Genomic DNA, 20,393 nt, shown 5'->3' with positions numbered 1-20,393 from the left:
CACTCAGGGGATAGTTCTGACATGGCTACAGAAGGGAACCTCTCCACGGCAGACCAAGTTTTGGCTTTATTTCTGTTCTACCTTTACTCCCTTGAACTAACCTTGTCAGTGGTGAGCCATTTCTTAGTCACTGAGACTGCTCTTGGAGACAAGTTGGCTTTTCATCAATCCAGACCTTTGGGAGGCAGTTTAAACAAAGGTTCTATGCCTCAGGCAATGAATCTCATCACACTGTTTTCTCATTTAGAGTCACTCCAGCTAGCTTTGCCCTGATCATTTTAATACTCAGCTGACATGTCAATTGTGTCCTATGCTGACAAATGCATAGATGTCAGTTCTTGAGCAGCTTTTTACTCTTTCTTCCAGCCTGAGGGTTCCAAACAAGTCCACTTAGAAGGCTCTGAATATGAGCCACCTTTGAAGTCACTGAATGAAATACCTTATTTTTTTTTACTCAGTTATATATTTACAATGTATATTCCACATACTTTTTTTAATTAAAATTGTATTTTAAAATAAAATAAAATAGTATTTTAGGTTAAGTGCAGGAATTTGATTCTGTCCTAAATGATAGAGATATCAAGTCATTGGCATTCTTTTTTCTTTGTTTCTGTATGTTATCATAATGTGAAATAAAAAATCTGGATCTAGGTAAAGAGAAACTTTATTTGAGAAAATTATTGCAGTAGAGTGGGGGGATGAATAGCAGGAGGGGGCTGTTGCAATAGGAAGAATGTCTAACCAGGGGATTGCCGGCTTCTCAAAGATTAGCCAGAAAAGCTCTTTTCTTCATAAAGAAGATTAAACAGAGCTACAAAAAGATGAGGTTTGAGGAAGTGGATGAGCAAGGATAAGGTGGCCAGGCAGTAGATCGGAGAAGGTTTTATCCAGAGGTCTGTCTATTCTCAGGGTGGGGACCTTAAAGAAGGGTTATATGTAGGCTCAGGCTAAGGGTAGATCCAACTGCAGAGGCCTGGGAGGGGAGAAACTTAATGAATTTGGTTACCAGCCTTTTGTTCTGATTTATCAGTAGGCACAAAACAGTCCATCTAATCATTTGTTAGACAAAGAATGGGAATTTGGAGGGTCCATATCTGGCCTTGTTGGAGGTGAAGAAGTGGATCATCTGTTGTTTTCTCTAAGTCAAATGCGGAATGGTGGCTCCTCGCAGTCTTTTCCTGAGCACAAAGGGGTGGAGGGATTGCCTAATCATTGCTGCTCTCCAGACTCACAAGACCCAGATAAAATTCAACGTCATCAATAAGAATTTCACAATAAGGTACAAAGAGAAAGCTAAAGAGAATCCAAGTTCAAGGAACTAGAATCCCACTGAGGGGACATTCCGCAATGTAATAAAGCTCAAGAAGGTAATCCATACCTATAAGGCAGTGGTTCTCAGCTGAGATTGATCCCTTCATCCCGTCCCCTGGGGCACCTGGAAATATTTTTAGTCATTGCAAATGGAGGTGGGGATGCTACTGGCATCCAGTGGGTAGAAGCTGTTAAACATCCCCACAAGAGATAATTACCCAGCCCAAACAGTCAATAATACCGAGGCTGAGAAACTCTGCTTAGGGGAAAAAACACAAGTTAGAGAATTGGTTAGTTTGCTGCCATTTTCTGGCTGTGTAGATTGTCATAAGTAGCTAGTTTGAGCCTCGACTTTCTAACGTATTAACCAGGGATAATACTATTTATTTCATAGGGATTGTGAGGATTAATGAAATAAAATCTGTGTAAGGACCTACCACAGTGCCTGGCAAATAAATGTCAGGTAGAAAATATTAATTGCTTATGCATTTCCCAATTCTCCTATCGACTTTTATCCATTTCTCACATTGGCTCTTCTGGATTAACTCCTTTGGTTGTCATTTATTTCCCAATAATTGGGAAATAGCCACAAGAATCTGGGTTTGGGAGGACAGGGAACAGAGCTTAAGTACCACCAAGATGAGTTTGATGACCTTAGGCAAAGCAACTTACTCTCTGTTTTAGGGTTTTTTGGGTTTTTTTTTTTTAAGATGTTATTTATTTTTTTGACAGAGAGAGAGCACAAGCAGGGGGACTGGGCAGTAGAGGGAGAGGCAGAGGGAGAAACAGACTCCCCGCTGAGCAGGGAGCCCTACGTGGGGCTTGATTCCAGAACCCTGGGACCATGATCTGAGCCGAAAGCAGACACTGACTGAGCCACCCAGGTGCCCTGTTTTAGTTTTCTTAACTGTCAAAAGGATGAAAGACATTTTCCCTTACCTGTCTCAGGGATGAAAACAAATGACTTCATAGGGAAAGCAATGGCTTGCCCAGAAGAAGTGATCAATAAATGATTTTTGCTTCAACAACATGTGAAAGCACTTTCAGAAGGTATGAGCATTATATAAATTGAGGGCCATAAGTGGCTATTAAAATTTATTTCACGGTAATTTATTTACCTAGTCTTTTGTTGATGTGAGTGCTCTTTAATGTTTTTAAAGTTATGTTATAAATTAAAGAACTAGCTACAAAATTTCTAAAAGTCTGTACAGATGAGTCTCAAATTAAGAGTGCAAAATTTCTTCCACATTCATATCCATTTCTACTCTGGATGATTTCTTTTCATAGTTTCTTTTTTCTTTGGGGACTGTCCTTTATATGCTTAAAATAAATATTTTGATATTTTTTCATGATTTACTAATTTTTGACAGTATTATTTGATTCCAGTCTTTGAAAAATTAATCATACAGTGACTAATCCAACTGTGTTCTTTTCTCCCTTTTCTCCTAAAATTTATTGCTTATATTATTATTTTTAAAATTTCTAAGTTTATAAATTTCACATCTGTAGTCCAATTAGTTGTGTTCCAGTTTTACTATGGGTTGATTCCAAAAATATAAGGCCAATAAAAACGTTGATTCCAAAAATACAAGGCCAATAAAAACAATCTATAGCTTTTAAATTATGTAAGTATATTAACATATAAATATATAACCCAAACATTGAAATTAAAACTGTAAAGAAATGTAATCTTATGATACTGACATTTTAATGCTCAAAGGAGAATATCCTAAACATCTGCATCTAGTGACTTTTTCTTTCTTTTGAGCTTTTTACATATATATGTAAAATTTTATATATATATACATATATAATATATACATATATATGCACATATATACATACATATACATATATTTACATATATACATACATATACACACATATATACATATATACACACACACACACACACACACATATATAATTTCAGGGACCACTAATGCATAATTATCTTGTCACTTTCTTCTTGAATACTTTTTTAAAAAATTCTTGCTCTGTAGTTTCCTGTTGCAGGTAAGTTTCCCCAGGTAGCAGACTCTGAGACAGAGATTTGTGTTCAGGAAATTCAGTTGATTGGGTCTTCCTCCTAAGGATCAGCCTGGTGTGGGATGGAGGGGAAGGAGGATGGATTGAAAAAAGAAGCAGAGTTGAGGTAAAAGGAAAAGCTGGGCTGTGAAGTGGTTATAATAAATGCCTCACGTGATCTCATGAGGATTTCTTGACCAGAGATACTCCTTCAGAACAGTCCAAAATTGGAACAAGGGAGTCGGCATTGGGTGTGGGTTACACCAAGGAGGCATGATGTTGGGACAATATCGGGATGATGGGTGGGGAGGAGCCCAGCTGCTAACTGTCAGCAGTCCAGCAGGTGGGGGAATGCATGCTCAGACCTGAAAGGGGTTATAGCCAGGGAATGATGGAGTCATTTTCAATATGAGGTCCTTGAGCATTTGAAACACTGGATTTGTTTTTTCTTTATGCTTCACTGAGAATTTGTCTGAGTAGATTCCATTTTTCTCAAGTTGTGTCTTTATTATCTGCTTAGCAGTAGTGTTCTTTTTTAAGATTTTATTTATTTGAAAGAGAGCACTAGCGGGGGGGCGGGGAGAGCTCTAGTCGGGGGAGAGCAGACTCCCTGCTGAGCAGGGAGCCTGATGCAGGGCTTGATCCCAGGATCCTGGGATCATGACCAGAGCCACCCAAGCATCCCAGCAGTAGTGTTCTTATGAGAAGTCAATCTGCCAACAGTTTCTTGCGGTGTGTTGTAGCTCTTTTTTCTATGGAAGGTCATGGAATTTCTCTTTATCCTATGAAGGTGTGTAAATCACAAGGTATGGTTCTTTTTCATTCTAATCAGCATTTCTATGTGTCCTATAATATGAAGATTTATCTTTCTTTACCTAAGACAAACTTTATTTTATTATTTATTCCATTCTTTCTTGCCATTCATCATCTCAGCTCTTTTCATCTAGGACTCCTCCTATTTGATGAGATCTAGAGTCTTGGGTCTTTCCTCCTTGGGAAGAATCTCTCTTTTTATTATCCTTCTCTTTATCTTTTGCTCTTTTTGTCTTCTGGGGTGTTTTGTCAATTTTTCTCTTTCAGATCAACAGCTAGATCCTTAGCTTTGTTCATCTTACTTTTCATTCTATATGCTGACTTTAAAAATTGCTTAGGTACTTTTAATACTCTTTTTTTCTTTGACATCAGTCTCTTTTATAAATGCTATAAATGCTAATTTTCCTCTGAATACACTAAATCTATCTTGTAGATGCTCTTCTCTTCTCTGTATTATTTCTGTTTCTGCCTAGTCAGCTGTATGTTTCCCCACCCTGGTATTTTCTTTAATATTTTGTTCACATTTGGTGATTCATGATTCATTATTTCATGACGAAAAACAACTAGTTTGATTACTATAGGTTGTTTTCATAGGTTACTTTACAGATGGATATAAATCTTTTTCCCTAAGTGACTATTAAATATGCCTGGGGAGTGTGTATGTGTGTATCACTATGGGCTAGGTTTTATTTATATATATATATATGTATATATATATATATATATATATATATATATATATACACAACCATATATCATGACATATCATGAGATATCATATCATATATATTATGTATATATATTTATATGTGTGATATATTTGTATATCATATTTAATATTTACTATTTCTATATTAAATATATATAATAGTTTGTGTTATATATTTTATATATGCTATATTTTCTGTTTTATAGTTTTTACATGTTATGTTATATATGATTTATATATTTGTATATATACAAATACATACATATTTGTATTTATATTTATACACACACATACATACTATAAGTGTGTGTGAGTGTTTAATCTAAATGTCCTAAATGGTTCTTCTGTTCCCAGATGTCTCCTCTACTAGCCTCAAATTCTCATTATTTTAAGTATTTTCATAAGGTATATTTTTGGTCATGTTTTCTGCTCTTTTCTTCCCACAACCATCCCAGCTTTACTTCTCATCCCCAATCCCACACCATGGCCCAAGAAGACATTTCTGATCTGATTAGTCAGCAATCAAACAATAATGAAGACATTCTCACTAATGTTGAGTGTACATTAAATCATACACATCCATCTTCTCTACTCTACTCTTTTTCCATCTCTGTTCTATCTTCCTGGATGCTTATTATGTAGGTGGAAGAGCTCACCAAGGACTAGGTTTCTAGAATTAGCCGTCATAAACTTCTTCTTGTCTCTACTTTTTTTATTTACGTGACCAGTCTGAGGGTGGTAAGTTCTGAATGTAAAGATTTTTGGGCAACATATAAGGTCCCCTATAGGCTACGAGAAACTAGAATTTACCAGAGCTGTGTATAATGCACCAGGCTTTTGTACAGCACATAATAATGTGTTTTGGTTCCTATTCATGATTATTCCTTTTGTGTTTTGCCCTTCTAAAAACACAGACAAAAGAAAGTATGATGGGCAGGCATTTGATTTAATGAATACCTCACCCTAATTCCTAATAGTATCCATTCATTTGTTTTCTTAAGTCTACATGAATCCATTTAAAATTATAAATATTTGTTAAGAATATACCTATTTATGGGGTGATTGGGTGGCTCGGTTGGTTGAGTATCCGACTCTTGATTTAGGCTCAGGACATGATCTTGGGGTTGTGAGACAGAACCCTGTGTTGGGCTCCATGCTGTATGTGGAGCCTGCTTGGGATTCTCTCTCTCTCTCTCTCTTTCCCTCTTCTTCTGCTCCTCCCCTCTAAAAAAACATAAATAAATAATAAGCCCATTTATCAATTAGCTTCCACCAACATTTTTCCTTAAAGACTTATATTTACAGTTTAGATCTTCTTTATGTGCCACCAACCACCACACCCACCTTTACTCCCCAACCCACTCGGGTTACTGCATTTTAATTTTAACTCCACTTATTTCATTTCTACTAGGAGAAAATAAAAACACCTTTCAGTACAAATGAGCATTTTTTTATACTGATAACACTGAAGAAATTCTAATTTAAATAAATTTCCTTCCTATCATTTCTGCATTTTATCTAATATTAATAAAAAATTACTTTTGGCAGGCTTCTGTCTTGATGAGGGCATACCAATGTGTTTCTACTTTAGATTTAGAAATGTAGCATTAACACATTGGCATAGATTAATTCCTGGATTTAACTAGAAAGCTCAAACAAGGGAGGTGGGACATCAATGGTTTGTTAAGAATAAAGAGGATCCAAAACTAACCATCACCTGCAAAGGGTAGTCCTTATTAATGTACCACTTTGAGAAGAGGTGAGTAGCTATAGTGTACTACATAAGCAGGTGTACTTGCCTATGTGTACGGCTGTGGGCATGCATTGAAGAGGTGGGATGGGGGATTTGCAGGAGATGTTATAGAAAACTATTCCTTCTTCATAGTTTTGCCAAGAGCTTTTATTGTTCCCCAACATCACTGTGTCCAGAGGTAGTGGGACTGTAGAGCATTATTTGAATAAATGACAGAGATGTGAGAAAAGAAGGGTGAATGGCCTGAAGGCAGAAAAGTGTGAACAGGCTTGCTGGGCTTCAAAGTCTGTCACTCTGTTGCTGAGGCAACCATTGCTAGCATAAAAATAAGATCCATTGTTACCTTTATGATTGTGTTGAGTTGTTGGAGGAAAAATAGAAAAGAATTTGGATCATCCATTCTCAGGAGACCCATTTGAATCATTGAAGCTTAATGTCATTTGTCTGTATCTCTTTCAACTACGCAATCCACATACCAATTTGCTTAAATGGTGGATGCACATGCCAAATCTAATTATCCCTTATCTCACAAAGTCATTAATCATTCCTATCCATTATTCATTGACTACCAATAGCTACTCCAATCTTTAGTACATGAAACTTCAATATGCATTAGAATACCGTGTTTATGAGTGGCATTTATTTCTGAAATGTACTGCATGGTATTACTTAGTTAGATGAAGTATTCTTGGCATGAAAACCAGTGGTGTGTTTTATGTTGCTCTCCTCATAATCTATAAAAATAATAAAATAAAAACAATATGCTAGAGACAATTGTGAAGCTGCTGATAATTATTCATTGTGATGCTAATTAGCACAGTGGAGTGGAAATGTTGTGCAGCCTAAACAGTATCCAAGAATCTCAAAGCACACTGAAGAGAAATTATAAGTTATCACAAGCATCAGTGGGGAATGGTGTGAGGGGAATATATGTCTAGTTGAAAGAAAAAAAAAATACTGTGAAACGGGGATAACTACAGCATTCTCTTAACTGTTTAGCATTATCAACGGCTGCATTCTACACAATTCATGCTGTCCCATATATATTTTGACTTTTTGTTTCCCTGTAAAATGTTGAGTGGTACTGAGATACGTGTAAACAAGGAACTTGTTCAAACCCCTTTTAGTTTCAGACCCTCAGTCTATTGCATAGCAGAGATTTGAATTCAGATCTCATGACTGCAACCTAGGGCTTTCCTCCATGGCTACCAAAGGATATAACAAAATTTTTTTCAGTGCCTCCTACACAACCAGCTATGTAACACAGCACTGTTACATATTATTTTCACTATTGAAAAGACTACCTATGTTAATATCTATATTTACATCTATAACATCTATCAATTGATTGATGAAGAGTAAAGGGATGTCAGGGTTAAGTATCTTGTCCAAGTTTCCTATACCAAATGGGTCTGCCAAGATTTGAATCCTGACCTGTCAGATTTAAACTATAATCTGCATATTTCCAAATGCTCTACCTTTTGTTGATTTCATATAATGCCAGACCAGTAAGAACTTACTCTGTCTTTATAATACAAACTAATGTTTGATTTCAAATATTCTGTAGAGAACACTTAATCCAATTCCCTCATTTTAATGGTGAGAAAGTGGAGGTCTAGAGAAGGTTACTGCTTTTGCATATGTATATATATAAAATTATTGTTAAAGTTGAGTTAAAACAGATTCCCTAGCTTTTAATCTTGTTGATACACCCCCCCATAACACCACAATTTACTCTTGAGCCACTCATAATTGGAATATCATACCATCCTTTTCTTTCGTTTCCTCTCTTTCTAGCTAAAATCTGTATGTATTGTAATATTGAGCTTAAAACCTTTATTTTCCATAAATCTTTACCAAATTTCCAAAGCACAAAACTTCTCTTTTCTTGCAACTCGTAGAATGTATACATGGCACAATGAATCTGTTCTTATTTGCTGTATCTTTTTATTTATCCCTCCTTGTAATCACTCATGTGTAAAAATCACCTTTTTAAAATATGTTCAGATCTTGTCCCACCAGCTAGACAGAAAGTTCTGTGAGAAAAACCTGTACACTTCCCTGTAGCTCCTCACTCTCCCCAGTCTATTCACTTTGCCATGGTAGGCACTCAGTCAATATTTGGTGATTGCTTGATTAATTTTGGTCATGACAGCAAATTGTTTGGTTTATTTACAGGTTACATCAAGTCAAATAATATGAAGTTTTATTATTAAAAAGAAACAAAAAAGAATTACAGAGGCTGGAAATTCACTGCCTGCTATCACACAGGTGGAAAATCAAAATAGCAATTTTAGTAGCCAGCTTTTTCTTTTGTGTGTGCCTGTGAGCTCCATGTTTGGATGTAAATTGCCTGAAAATAATTGTTAGTATTTATATTTCAAAGTATATTCAAATATATTTCACATATATTTTTCATACTTTTGGAACACTGACTTGTGCACAGTTTCCTGAAGAGATTTTGTAAGCTCAACATATGATGAAAAGGAAAATGATGAGGACTGGGCTGATCTTGTTAAAAATTTTGTGAGGTATGAAAATAAATAGGTACAATTACACAGGGGAGCTTAAGAGAGGGGGAAAAGAATGGTCTCTTTCTCTTTTGGTATATATATATCTCAATTACTTTTAGAGTAACCATGTTGTGGGGAGGGTGGAAGAACATGGAGGAGAAAGAAAAAAACTGAAATATTAAATAAAACTAGATTCCCAAATGCAAGGATCCCCTAGGGTGGCTTTTCAGGAATGATTTTATGTGACAGTAACTTTTGTCTTAGCAAAGCCTTCTTCATCTAAACCCACCCCTTCTCTGGGATCTAAACCCATCCAGCCAGTTGTTCAACCCCAAACCTAGATGTTACCTTTTGTCCCTTTCTTTTTCTCGCCTACTACATCCAACTGACCACCAGTTTCTGTTCATTCTATCTCCCAAATACCTCTTAGGTCTTTCTACTTCTCTCTAGTCTATTCCTATCACAATAGTCTGAACCAACACCATCTCCTACCTAAACTATTTGCTCCTTCAAACTAATTTCCATCTCTTTCTACCATCAAATAAGTAGAGAGGTTAAGATTGCTATAGCTCCAAGGAAACTTGCTTGATTAACCCCTACAGACCTCTCCAGCCACATCTTTGCCATTCATGTGTTCATTGTTTGATCTCTGAAGAACTGGTTAAATTCAAATTTCTTAGACATATAGGACTCATTTTGGTCTAAGACTTCACATGAGCAGCTTCCTTCCATCTTCCTTGGGATGGACCATCTCACATCTTTCCTTAATTCCTGATGTTATTTCAGAACCCATCTTAAAGAGCACTTCCTTGGGGGCATTTGTTATGTGGCATTATTGTTTGACTATTCAAGACTAGATCAAATCCCCTTTTATGTACAATTTCATAATACCTAGAATTATAACTAATTACTTACTTATGTAATTATGTTTTTGTTCCTTTCTATCATGTAAATCTTATTACATTAAGTTTGTAGTGATAAATGGGCAATGTCTGTTTGTTAATTATTCCATCACTAGTGTCTAAAACAGTACCTGACATCTAGATGTTGTTTAATAAATTCTTATTAAATCAATCAATCAACCAATGGATTAGAAAAATAACTATAGAGTTACTCTGAGTCTGTTCTTTGACTTACTAGGGGCTTCATCCTCTATCTACTTACCAGGGAGAGAACCAGGGACACCTTAGAGATAATCCATCCTTATTGCCCATTTTAGATAAACTCACCAAGTCCATGCAGTAATATAAAAAGGCTCTCTCCACTTACCTTCTGTCAAAAGTTCAACTACTTTCCTATTCACTGTCACTGCAGAAGGAATCCCAAACATTAACATGGACATTAGGGAAGATTAGTTAGCCAATTTATAAAGTTGTACATTTCTAAAAATGTTAATCTCAGGGTCCAAAATTCAAGTGGTAGGAGTAATAATATCAGTAGTACTAGGATGAAAAAAATCTTGGGACCATAAACAAGTGTTTCTCCTCCCTCATTGATTAAAATCATCTCTGGGCATGCATATAAATCATGATAGATACCGTTAAAGGATTTTTCAAACTAATTCCAAATAGGAAAAGGCAAAATAAAGACTAGAAACTTGGATCTTGGCAGGCACCTTAAAACTTAACCTTTTTTTTTTTCCCAATGTGGAAAAAAAATGACACTTCTAATTTGAGGAAAACCAAACACATACAACACAAACTTGGGAATCAGAAAAATTGGAAGTTCACATAAAATTTTAAAAATTACTTCATTTCTTTAAATAATGAGCCATTTCAGATCTGTAGTTTGATTTCAAAAATATTTCAGTTAGATTTTTAAGAAGCCATATTATTAGGCTAAGTAAAAGTTACCTGTTTCCTGCTTGGAATTGTATCTATATTTTCATAATAGACCAAATACAATGTTTTGTTGAAACAACTTCATTTGTTGGATATTTCTATTCATAACATTTTGTTGTAGTTTACACCACCTTTGCTATTGATTCAAATTAGATAATGCGTCATTCATTTCAGGTTATTTTGTGTTTTCTGTGCTTAGGTAATCTTGATTGACTATGAAAGCTCTCTTTTTATCAACCTGTAGTAGTTGAAGCATATTTATTTAAAAATAATACTAATGATATAAGTAGATAAAAGTATAGTACCACATGGCTAGGATTTTTCAGGTAGGAGAAAAGTTTATGATTAAAGTGGAGAAGATAAGGTAAATAAATATATAAAAACCGGTTGTTTTTTTAAAGTTCAAGTGTTCTTTCTGTTCTTGTTGTTCTTGTTCAGATGATCTCTCTCTTGTTCCTTTTTGTGTGTCACAGACATTTATATTCCTCTTTTCCTAAGCTAACCTTTCCCTGATTACAGACATTGTGCTAATTACTCACTGTGATTCCAAGGTTCGACACAGCTGGCTTTGTTCCCCCTTCTGCAAAGGCACAGAGCGGCATCAATATTCAGCAGGGAGTTCTTGAAAATAACCTAAATGACATTTGGGAATAGATCTTCCTCCAGTGGGTAAATACCTATTCAAATCAACAAAATATACATTCAGTAAGCATTTTTTTGAAATGCTACAGACTTTCCAAATGAGTCTTTTTACAATGAAAGATTCATAATATGCTAATACAAATGTAAATATTATATCAGGTCACATCTAAGGATAGAAAAGTCTCGTAAGTAGAAATGTCCATTACCCATTCAAGATTTTCTGCCAGAGAGGATGTGTAGTATCATTTCCTAACTGTAGAGAACCAGGAGGTTTTGTTGTTATTGTTTTGTTTTGTTTTGTGGGTATATATAAGCACAAGGCACCAACTATAGAGTCCAGAATGTGTTTTTTTTCACTCTTGAATTCTGACTCTCTTGTTAATATGATTAATTCCTATTTTCAAAAAGTCAGAAATTAACGTATAAGTACCAGATTTCTGTCTTCTTTTGAAATCTATGAGCATCTGCCAACTTTGGTCCCCATTCCTGGTTGACAGCAGTAGGTGCTGCCAAGTGGCTGCACCCTCAGTCAGCACCCTTCCCCCTCTGTCAGACTCCCATGCACTAAGGCTTAGAGTCAGGTACCATTTATCTATTGTTTTTCTAAGGTTAGAGTTGACAAAATAAAAATTTTTTTTATACCTGTATTCCCATCAAGTGTGGTAACATTAAAAATGGACCCAGATATGGCTATATGTTTGAAATAAAACATAGTGCAAGGGTGTAGTGCGAGGAAATTGTATATTTCCTTGTGGAAGGCAAAGAACATTCCATGTATTTAATTTGTGTTGTGTCTGTGTGAAAGACTGCTTCTTCAACACCTCACCCACTCTAGCCTGCTACACACATTTATATTAACTTACTTACCTCTTAGGAATTTAGGTTATAGCCACCATGATATGGAGTGAGCTGACTTTTCTAAAATGAGTGTGTGAACGTGTGTATGCTGAGGAAAAATTGGCATAGGATACTCCCAATGTCAATTGCATTATCTGGTCATTGCATTCATGAGTGGTTTTAACTTTCTTTTGTTTACTTTTTTTCATGTTATAAAATTTTCTCCATGTGCTTGTGCTATTTTTAAAAACAGAAGCAACAGTGAAATTTTTTAAAAAATGAAAGAAATATTTTGGTCAGAATGCTAAAGACATACTCCCTATTTGTTCCCCTCTGGATGCAATTAATGCATAGTTCAATCTTCATAGAACCTAACCCAAAATGCAAGGGTCTTTATAATCAGCCTTGCCAAATTGATTTTCACTCAATCAGAATTCTCCTCTTCAGGCATATTGATTCTCTCATTGTGGTTTAAACACACCTGAACCCTGAACTGTTTCCTCCTCTACATTTTTATTTATTCTGTTAACCCTCTCAACTTCCATCCAAACCCAGAATATCTTATTTTGTCAATGCTCAAACTACTCACATCATTCAATGTCAGTTCCAACTCCTTATTAATGTGATCCCCAGATTTCTGAAATGATCCCTAGCCTCCCTAATAGCAATTGCACTAAACTGACTATAGCAAACACTTTAATCTTTACAATATTCCCTTATTTGTCCTCTGAGGAATACTAAGCCCTTGAATTAGTTAATAGTTTTTATGATATAAGATAGTCGGATGGTTTAAAAAAAAAAAAAAACCTTTAAAAACTTTAGAACAGATTCATTTACCGCAGTAATTCCCGGAACCATCACAATTTGCATGCTGTCCTATTCCTATGTGGAAGAGAAGTTTTCATTTACAGTATTTTACAAACTCTTATCAGCATCAAACTCTCTTTCAGTCCATATTTCTAGTAGAATTGTATGGAATACTACTCTGCAAAGGACTCCATGGGCAATACTACTTCATAATGTAGTTTTATGATTAACCCTTTCTTCTAAACCAGCTAGCAAGTTTCTAAAGACACTGAACTTGCTCTTGCCAATCTAGTTATGAGCACATGGTATGTGATGGAGGTAAGAATGGCACAAAAAATGTGTTATCCATCGGCTAACCTGATGGAATGGTAGCAAGGGGTGGGGGGCTGATTCAGTAAACAGGAGGAAATGTCTAAAAGAGCATTAGGTAATCTCTGAACATCTAACATTGTTTCTCTCTCCATGACACTTGTTCCTTGTCATATCTCTTCTGTCTGAACCAAATGGTTTCAGACTCAGGCTTCATGTAGCTCTCCACTGTGAAAGAGGCTTAAAGAGATAGGATCACTTAGATTCAAGGCGAAGCCTCATTTTTCCCTCTACTATTTTCAAATTGATGGAAACTTTACATCTGTCATATCTTCTTTTAAAGATGAATGTAGGGAAGATGGATGATAACCACTCAGTATGTATTCAACTTCCAAATGAATGGCCAGTTGAAAACCCTTCATGATGTCTCCATCTAAAAAAATTAATCCAAAGAAATATTTGAGCTGTCTAGCTACCATCCCTAACAAGTGTTGACCATTGTTTATTTCTGAAATAATTATGTATCTATATATTAATTACTAGCATTTTTTTTCTGTTTTCTTGTACGTATTAAGATATCCTTAAACTCTCAGAGACTGTACCTAACGTGCCTTGTTTTATGCTCTGCAAAGGAGAAGCAGATGCAGGTTAAAAAAGACTTTGGTACATTCTTAATGAATACACGAACTACTTGTAGAATGCATTCTTGTTGGGCCACTTTGCCATGTCTCTCGACTTGTCAAACTAGGTCCTTACTTTGCATTTATGTTGATTACGTTCAAAACCCATGCGCCTCACTCATGCAGTTTCCTCTATGTCCTTATCTCTCAAAGGGTGATCAGAGAACCAGTAGCATGGGCATCACCGGAAGGCTTGTTTGAAATACAGAATCATAGGTCCAACCCCAGACACAGTGAATCAGAATATGCATTTAAGCAAAATCCCTCAGTAATTCTTATGCTCATTAAAGTTTGAGAAGGTTTGCTCTATTTCTCTTCTGAATTTCCACTGTGGCCTCGTGCACATGGCTTACTGTGTTGTTCCCTTCTCAACTGTCCCTGTTATCCAGGGAGATTTCTTCAGCTTTTCTCTCTTCTCCTTTCAGTGATTCAGCTTCCTTGGAACACTCCAAACCACCACCACCATTTATCTTTTGTCCATTCAAAGCCCTTCTATCCATATATTTTCCACTACCATTCAAAAAAAAAAAATTCTTTGCACCTGCCTTTCCTATAGCTTGTTAGCTCAGATAGAATTCCCTTCTCCTTCAAGATACTCTGAAGAGTAGCCTACTCCACTTTCTAGGCATTCTTGGGCTCATTGTCTGTCTTTCTGCTCTATTACTCTCCTGAAACTTCTTAAAGTCACAATTACTTAAAATTGCTGAATACATTGAGCATTTTCCAAACTTCAGTTGATGCCTTACTCCTTAAACCTCTCTTTTCCCTCAGGTTCTGTGGCCTAATCCTGTTCTGATTCTACAAAGACTCAGATCTTTCATTTTCATTTCCCTGCCTCTGCTTTTTTATTAAGTATATTGTCTCCAGCCACCCATCCTCACGCTCTACTTTTATCTCTCTACACATTTTCTGTAAGTAATGTTACCTACTCTCAAGATTTCAACTACCAAGTTCAGTTCTACTGGTTCCTTTGATGTATGGCTGTACCTTCTCTTCTGAGCTCCAGCCTCATGTTTCTCTTTCCATGTTAGACGCTTCTCCTTCTCAGCATGCCCCCAACTGAACTTACTTGCTCTTCCCTCATTCTACTCTATATTCCTTAGCTGGGCTGGTAGAATTGAAATGCCTTTCTCAATTCGTCCTTCCCTTTACCCTCCATATCCAGTTATCTCTGAGTTCTGCCAATTCCACTGTCTTAATAACTCTCATTTCTATCATACTGTTAACTGACTTAGTTCAGCATTTCTTCATGATTTCTTACTTGCACTGTAATAACTGTCGCCTCCTAGATATTCTTGTTCTTCACCTGCAGGGCTCTTTCTAATTAATCTTTCGCACTCCCTCCAGAGTGAAGAAGCTTCCTTCCTCAAACTGTAGTCACCTCAATGGTTTCTCCCTGCAGGTCCACAAAAAGCAAGGAAGGTCTCCTGAGGTTGCAACAATGTGAAAGAGACAGGAAGGTAAATAATCCAAATGAGATGTGGTTCCTCAGGCAACATTTCCTTCTAACAACTATGTATAAATGAAAATAAAGCAATAGTTCAAATTGACTCTGGGTCAAAAACATGACTGCAAATTGTTCTTAAAATTTTCTGTGTTAGCTGTTAGCTAGTAATGCTTGAACTCCACAACTTGCCCATCTAATTTAGGTGTGGTTTATTCATATCTGTGCAACATCTTCTGCCTTTACATCTTTGACTCATACCTGAAAACTTTGCTCAGGGATAACCCTCTCTCATTCCTGAATTCTCCAGTCCCAATTTACTTTTTTTTTTTTCCCCAAACCTACTTCTTCTGAAAGGGAGTCGAGAGACCATCTTATAGTTAGAATTCATGGGCTACGTTGGGGAAAAGGGAATTATTCCAGGAGTTTGTGAGGAATTCCAAAATCCAAACAGAGAAGAAATCTCAAAAATCACCATTTGATAAGCCAAAGGCAGGGAGCAGGACCACTAAAAAGGCCTTTCATAATGTCAGCACCAAAGCTAAGGCCTATGAAACCAGAAATCCAAGATCCTGCTAGACAAGAGCATGTACGGAGAGAAAAGTGGCAATCATTTGTATTTACAGTGGAACATTGCCGAACTCACTGCCTAGGGCTGGCATTCATGGTCAAGCATGTGGTGGGCTCAGAGGTGAGCCTGCAATGTTTATAGGACCTGGATTGGACAGGCACCATCCCCTAAACCTTTGGTATATGGAGCAAATGCTTTTTATTACCATTGTATGCTTTATTCTGGATTAGAAATGTGACTATTGGAGAAAGCCCAAACTAAATAAGGATGTGGAAGGGTTCTTTAGGTTAATAATAAGGGTGACAGCAACTCCTGGCAGAAAGAAGCCTGGCAGCTCCCTCAGGTGAGGAAGGGTCTTATTCAAATCAGTCTTCCCAGGGCCTTTCACACCAGTAGGCCCTCTTAAGTTCATTAATATGCAAGTGTATCATTTGTAATGACCTATGTGGTGGTAATTAGCAAGAAACAAACACAGGATAAATACAGAAACCAACACAAACGACCATACAGCTGAAACAAATAGACCAAAGATGAAACTTGTACAGATTTGTCTATAATGACTGTTGTGGTGTTCCTTTGGTTAGCAGGGCTTCCATGGGTCAAAAATATTGCTTCACTGGATGCCATTTGGTAAATGGGAAAATTTCTAAATGTAACTATAAACTATAGGACTAAGAGAAAAATCAAGAAAATTTCAAGTTTGCAAACTTGAAATTTCATTACCTGACTACTTGAACTGTTAGAAACATTCCATTTAATCAGATATTTTTATTTTTATTTTTTAAGATTTTATTATTTATTTATTTATTTATTTATTTGTCAGAGAGAGAGAGAGAGAGAGAGAGAGAGAAAGAGCACAAGCAGGGGGAGTGGCAGGCAGAGGGAGAAGCAGGCTCCCTGCTGAGCAAGAAGTCTGATGCGTGACTCGATCCTAGGACTCCGGGATCATGACTTGAGCTAAGGCAGACACTTAACTGACTGAGCCACCCAGGCATCCCTCGGATATTTTTAATATACATTCATTAAACGCTTCTATGTGGACAGCTTTTGAAACATGTTCAAACTGCTACCAGAGTCAGAAGAGCTAAGAGCGTTATTAAAGAATCCCAGGATCATGTGTACAAAAGTAAATGTACGGTGCATGCTTCCTTTGAATTCCAATACAGAAACTAATGTACAATCCATTAATCCTTTATTTCCTTTCCTCAATAACACAAAATATAACTTCACACATTAAAAATGGTATTAATGGGTAATCCCTAAAAGTACAGACTGAGCAGGAACATTTCTCTTTAGGAACTTGAAGATCAAGGAACTGAGGGGCACCTGAGTGGCTTAACAGATTAAGGACTGACTCTTGGTTTCAGCTTAGGTCATGATCTCGGGGTCTGGGATGAAGCCCCATGTGGGGCTCAGCACTCAGTGTGCAATCTGCTTGTCCCTCTCCCTCTCCCTCTGCTTCTGCCCCACCCCCTGCTCCTGTGTGCACTCTCTCTAAAATAAATAATATAAATAAATAATATAAAAAAAAAATTGGGCGCCTGGGTGGCTCAGTTGGTTAAGCGATTGCCTTCAGCTCAGGTCATGATCCTGGAGTCCCGGGATCGAGTCCCGCATAGGGCTCACTGCTCGGCAGGGAGTCTGCTTCTCCCTCTGACCCTCTTCCCTCTCGTGCTATTTCTCATTCTCTCTCTCTCAAATAAATAAATAAAATCTTTAAAAATAAATAAATAAATAAAAACAAAAAAATCAAGGAACTGAACTGAGAACTTATTACATTCTAAGATCTGTTACTCATGAGCATTTAGATAGGTTTTCTTATTTGATCTTTATAAAAACTCTGTAAGTAGGTGTTATCAATAGATAAAAATTAGGAAAAATAAGTGAAAATAACAACTGAGTACTTACTTAACGCCGAGGACTTTATTAAGCATGTAGGCTATCTATTATCGAAACCTCATTTTGCAGATGAGGCATGCTGCTCAGAAATCACAGGTGACTTGCTTCTAGAAAGACCACCTTTAAGTGGTAAAAGGGAATGTGAAGTTTTCCTACTTGCCTTCAAGGCCCGAGCTGCTCTCCTTATAAGCACCTGCAATCTTTAAGACAGGTGAAGATCATTTTGGAGACAAGCGAACCGAGCCACTTACCTGTCTGCTTTTTAATCAGGTCTCTCTGCAAAGCTGTCTTCCAGATATTTTGTATCTGCCCCGCCAATGCCTAGCACTGTGTTCTACCATACTCAATAAACACTGGCCCAACTGATGGAGGGTCGTTAGTGTGCTATTAAGGGACACTTGTCACACTCCAGGAACTGTTTTGGCCCCATGTTAATGAACAACTGATTATGATGAACCTTTTAAAGGAAATTAAATTATGCTCCTCTGAAAACATGTTTTGTAAAAATGAGAATTTTATTATTATTTGGGTTTTTTTGAGGGTATCGATCTTAAATACAGTTAAATAGCTAGATCAGGAAGAGGGTTAGCACAACATTCCTTTGTGAGACATGATAAAGAATAATAATTATTTGATATATAGATTTAGGTGCAAATTCACAGATTCTTATAAAGAAATGACCAATTGTCCTATACTTGAGTATCCAATCAAATATCTCTTAATAGATAATTTCATATATATGCAACTCATCAGTACAACCCCAAATAAGTATAACAATTTGAACTCTATCTACACATGAGCAAGGGAGATGAAATTTGTTGTGTCTGCTCTGCATTAGGCAGCTAGCTAGGTACACTATAGACTGCGAATGTTGATATTCAACAATCATATGAAATATGTATTCCTATAATCTTAATTAGATGTGGAAACTGATTCTGGGAGAATTTAAGTTAGTTGCCCAACTCACACACCTTAGGCCAGAATTTAAACCTGCCTATCTGATTCCTAAGTCTTTGTCTATTTTGCTTACAGGATGCTAACGCCAACGACTCGAAATGCAAGGAAGACACAGTGATGCAAATACAGCCTTCATCCAAAAGAATCAGAGTAATAGTGTAATGGATAATAAAATATTTATAATATCTACAGGGTCAAGGATAAGTGTGTTTTTGGAAAAAAAAAAAAGACTGGAAGGAAACACACCACAATGTGAACAGTGGTTTCATTGCATTACATTTTGTTATTTTAGTAATGGAAAAATTTTAACTCATAATAAAGCAGGATGAGTGCATTTTAGGACAACGCTCTACATTAAATTATAGAAGAATTCTGGGAGAGGAGCCTTGTGAGGCATCATTTAGCTTGGACAGAGGGAAGGAAACTTCCACACTGCTGCTCTGACTAAACACGAACTATGGCAGTTAGCACTGACTTGTGAAATTTCACTTTCATTTCAAACCCAGGATAGGAACAGTAGTCGTGGCTGGGTGAGGATGCTGAAGATGAGAACGGTGGTGAAGACTTTTATTTATTTATTTATTTATTTAAGTGAACTTTTTTTTCTTTCAAGATTTTATTTATTTATTTGACAGAGAGAGAGACAGCTAGAGCAGGAACACAAGCAGGGGAGAGGGTCAGAGGGAGAAGCAGGCTTCCCGCTGAATATTTCCTGGAACAGTCAGGTACTAAACTGATCGGGCAGGCAGTATGCCAGATGTTGGAGATAGAAAGGTAGACAGTCAATAGGGAAGTCCAGCATCCTGGGGGACGGGTAGCCCTACTCCTATAAGGTCCTACTCCTTTACAGCTCCCCAGAGATGGGGCACTCAGGCTATATCTCACTGTATTTGTGTGCCTTCTCCCTGAAATTCTGATGATGAGGCACAATCCAGAGACTGCTAAGAGGAGAGTAGAATGGTAATGAGAGCAAATAAAATTTAGTAGTTTTTATTCATCCTCCCACATAGCTTTTACTCCTTCCTTCCTTTCTTCCAAATATGTGTCCTCTGAACCAATACCCCAGTTACCTCCTTGTATACTGCACAGGTTTGGAGAATATATTGATTTTGGCGTTCTTTATTAATAGCACTCAATTACCTATTTTGTTAAAAGCAAAACAAAACAAAACTCAGATTTTACACATTCCATTTTTAATGCCCAGAAAGGAGTCACTGCCAGATTGCATGGCCTAGCCATTAGAACACTGCTCATGACTTAAAATGGAACATTGTATACT

General features: G+C 36.7%; 1 protein-coding gene and 1 long non-coding RNA gene across 2 annotated transcripts in view; both read left to right on the top strand.

Annotated features, from left to right (window-relative positions):
* DPP10 (dipeptidyl peptidase like 10) overlaps window positions 1–20,393 on the top strand; it is a 1,417,029-nt gene that overhangs the window by 714,339 nt on the left and 682,297 nt on the right. The gene's annotated exons all lie outside the window — the stretch shown is intronic.
* On the top strand, window positions 1,412–19,278 carry LOC113919994. The gene is made up of 3 exons (XR_003519198.1): window positions 1,412–1,466; window positions 2,260–2,361; window positions 19,190–19,278. It is a non-coding gene; the product is annotated as an uncharacterized LOC113919994 (long non-coding RNA).

The sequence above is a fragment of the Zalophus californianus genome, chromosome 3 (assembly GCF_009762305.2).
Source record: "Zalophus californianus isolate mZalCal1 chromosome 3, mZalCal1.pri.v2, whole genome shotgun sequence".
Lineage (NCBI taxonomy): Eukaryota > Metazoa > Chordata > Mammalia > Carnivora > Otariidae > Zalophus > Zalophus californianus.
This window is presented reverse-complemented; position numbering and strand designations above follow the sequence as displayed.